The following is a 3,539-nucleotide window of genomic DNA, read 5'->3' on the forward strand; positions in this document are numbered from 1 at the left end:
GACATCTTCTTTATTAAAATCAAAGTTCTGGTAGCTTCAATTGACAGTGTTCGTATAAGCTAAATTATTTCTGAGAAGAAAGCTTAGCTGGGAAATAAACAAAGACCTACTGATTTGATCAGACTTTTGAAAAACAAAATTTGCTATAAACAAAAAATATATCTTTCTATTTGTCTTTACTACAAATCCCATTTCTTGCCAAACAAGAACTCTATAAAAGAGCATATTCCACAACTCCTTAACCAATTGAACTAAATAAAACTTCCTTTTCACACCCAAAAATATGTTCTTCGACTTAGTTTCCGTTTTCCTTTTTGCTTCTTTCCTCTTGCTATTGAAGAAATGGATGAATTCCAAAAACCAAGCCAAACGATTGCCTCCAGGTCCATGGAAACTGCCTATTCTTGGAAGTATGCTTAATATGGTTGGTGGACGTCCACACCGTGTCCTTAGAGATTTAGCTAAAAAATATGGGCCACTTATGCACCTTCAACTAGGTGAAGTTTCTTTGGTTGTGGTTACTTCACCTGATATAGCAAAAGAAGTACTAAAAAATCATGATCTCGCTTTTGCATCTAGGCCAAATCTTTTGGCAGCTGAAATTATCGTGTATAACTCTTCCGCTGTTGCCTTTGCCCCCTATGGCGATTACTGGAGAAAAATGCGTAAAATTTGTATCTTAGAAGTGCTCAGTACCAAAAATGTTCGATCATTCAGCTCGATTAGACGAGATGAAGTTTTTCGTCTCATTGAATTTTTTCGATCATCTTCTGGTAAGCCAGTTAATTTTACAAAAAGGATCTCTTTATTCATGAGCTTTATAATTTCTCGATCAGCATTTGGGACAGTATTCAAAGAGTAAGACGAATTTATACAAGTAATGAGAAATGTTACAGCCTTACTGGAAGGATTTGATGTGGCTGACATATTCCCTTCACTAAAGTTTCTTCATGTGCTCATTGGAAGGAGAGCTAAATTTATGGATCTCCGCCATAAGATAGATTCCATTGTTGATAATGTCATAAATGAGCACAAGAAAAACCTTGTAAATGGCAAGTTCAATGGTCAATTAGGAGGGGAAGATTTAATTGATGTACTACTAAGACTTATGAAAGATGGAGGCTTTCAATTTCCAATCACCAACGACAACATCAAAGCTATTATTTATGTAAGTACTACATATTGCAAAGGTCTTCTCTAATTAGACCCCTTATTTCTGTTTATGCGGCCCTTTTTTGGTCTGTTTAAGAAAGACTAACCTCTTTCTAAATTTTAAAATAATTTACTCAAACTTTTTATTTTATTTTTAATGATAAATTTTTATAGCTAAACAAATATTTTAACATGTTTAAGATCATTAGTTGTAAAGGTTTTAAGATCACACAAATATTATGGTATATTTTAGACAACAAGTTCCAAAATTTTTACATAATAAACTGAATGGGAGGAGTATTGTTTTGGCATACATTTAAGTTCATATTGCATCAATTATATTCAATAACTATTTTTGGTACTTAGAGATCCGATTCAGTTAACTTTCAAATATGACTACTAATCATGCTTTCATAAAGCTGAAATTTACACTTTTGGAAAGTATAGTGAAAAGATGAAGTCAACCATCAGAACTTAGCATTCTAGGATAATGAAAAGAGTAGCAAAATATCACGATAAAGAAATAATTTTGGTCTAGATAAATAAATGTTCTTTTCATTATAGTACATAAAGGTATTAGTATTTAGGGGCACAAGTCTAGATAAATAAGTTATTTGAATATTTCAGTAGAAGTTGATCAAGGAGTTTGTACGAGATAACACACGTCAGATAATTTGACAATGTAACTTGCTCATAAATGTAGGACATGTTTGCTGCGGGAACAGAAACAACATCAACTACAATTGATTGGGCCATGGTGGAAATGATTAGGAATGCAAGTGTATTTGCTAAAGCTCAAGCAGAGGTAAGAGAAATCTTTAATAGGAAAGAAATTTTTGATGAAAATGATGTCGAGGAGTTAAAATACCTAAAGCTAGTCATTAAAGAAACTTTAAGACTCCATCCTCCGCTTCCACTTATGCTCCCAAGAGAATGCAGGGAAGAAACAAATATAAATGGTTATACTATTCCTTTGAAATCGAAAGTAATGGTTAATGTTTGGGCTATCGGAAGAGATCCGAAATATTGGGATGATGCAGAAAGCTTTAAGCCTGAGAGATTTGAGCAGAGCTCTGTAGACTTTGTTGGTAATAATTTTGAGTATCTTCCCTTTGGTAGTGGCAGGAGAATTTGTCCTGGAATATCATTTGGTTTAGCTAATATTTATTTGCCACTCGCTCAATTATTGTATCATTTTGATTGGAAACTCCCTACTGGAATTAATCCAAGTGACCTAGATTTGATCGAGGCGGATGGAGTAGCTTGTGCTAGAAAGAGTAACGTTTACTTGATTGCGACTCCCTATCAACCTTCTCGAAAGTGATTCAACAACTTCAAACTTTATGCAATGTACTTCTCTTCTTATGGTGTTTTAGGCTTTACTTATTTGTAATATAAGTATGTGAACCTACTTTGTTTTTGTTTTGTTTGTGGACAAACGATATCTGGTCAGGCCTATGGCTGGATCCTTTTAGATCTACGGGCTGGCCGGCTCCGGCCATTTACATGAGCGTAGGGAATCTATACTCGAGCGTTCCACTGGGCCCCTGACAGGATAGGTGAGGAATCACTATGGATCTTCTTTTTTTAGGCTACACCTTCGCCGAGCCGACTAGCATCCCTTTCCACTGTGCATTTTTCGAACAAAGAAGACGACTATAGGATGGAATTCGCTCTTCAAGAAACTGCTCGTCCCAATGACACCGCTTGGTCGGAAATGTTTACTAAATACTATATGAATATCTAACTGATATGCCAAGATGAGACAAATAAAAAAAAAGCGACATTGCTTTAAGGTAAAAAATCCTAGCTCACTTGGTTGGAGATTAGGAGTTCGATTCCTTGTAGCTACGTGCATGTGTTGTTAGTTTTAGAAAAAGTTTTCCCCATATATTTTATGCTAAAAGGATAAAAATCGAGATATTGAACCCTAGTTAAGGGCAAATTAAGTTACCACTAGATCACTAATTGCCTATAATATTAGGGCAATAATAGCTAATTTTTAAGTGAATATGTAAAAAAAAAGTATTTAGTATTAATTCTAACGAGAATGAAATACATTAAAAAAACGAAATTTATCTAGTAGAATTGTAATAATATACTTAATTGTGCTTTATTTATATATCACAAATGGTATTTTTAATTTTTTTATTGATGTCATTATAACAATTAGTTCATTTGATCACATCTTTAAATGTCGACACCTCTTACACAAAATCCTATGTACGCCCCTTGTCGCACCTCTTTTTTCCGCACCCGCGGGGCGCTTAGGGAGTTTTCTCCAATTGAAGGACAGTCGAAACGGGATTTATTTAATTGTTTCAGAGTCGCCACTTGGGAATTTTAAGGCATCCCAAGTCACCGGTTTTAATCCCTGAATCGAGGAG

General features: G+C 34.6%; 1 pseudogene; it reads left to right on the forward strand.

The window, feature by feature from the left end:
* The first annotated feature begins 283 nt into the window (after window positions 1-283).
* LOC107780056 (premnaspirodiene oxygenase-like) lies at window positions 284-2,863 on the forward strand (annotated as a pseudogene).
* Window positions 2,864-3,539: the final 676 nt, after the last annotated feature.

This window comes from Nicotiana tabacum, chromosome 22, assembly GCF_000715075.1.
Source record: "Nicotiana tabacum cultivar K326 chromosome 22, ASM71507v2, whole genome shotgun sequence".
Lineage (NCBI taxonomy): Eukaryota > Viridiplantae > Streptophyta > Magnoliopsida > Solanales > Solanaceae > Nicotiana > Nicotiana tabacum.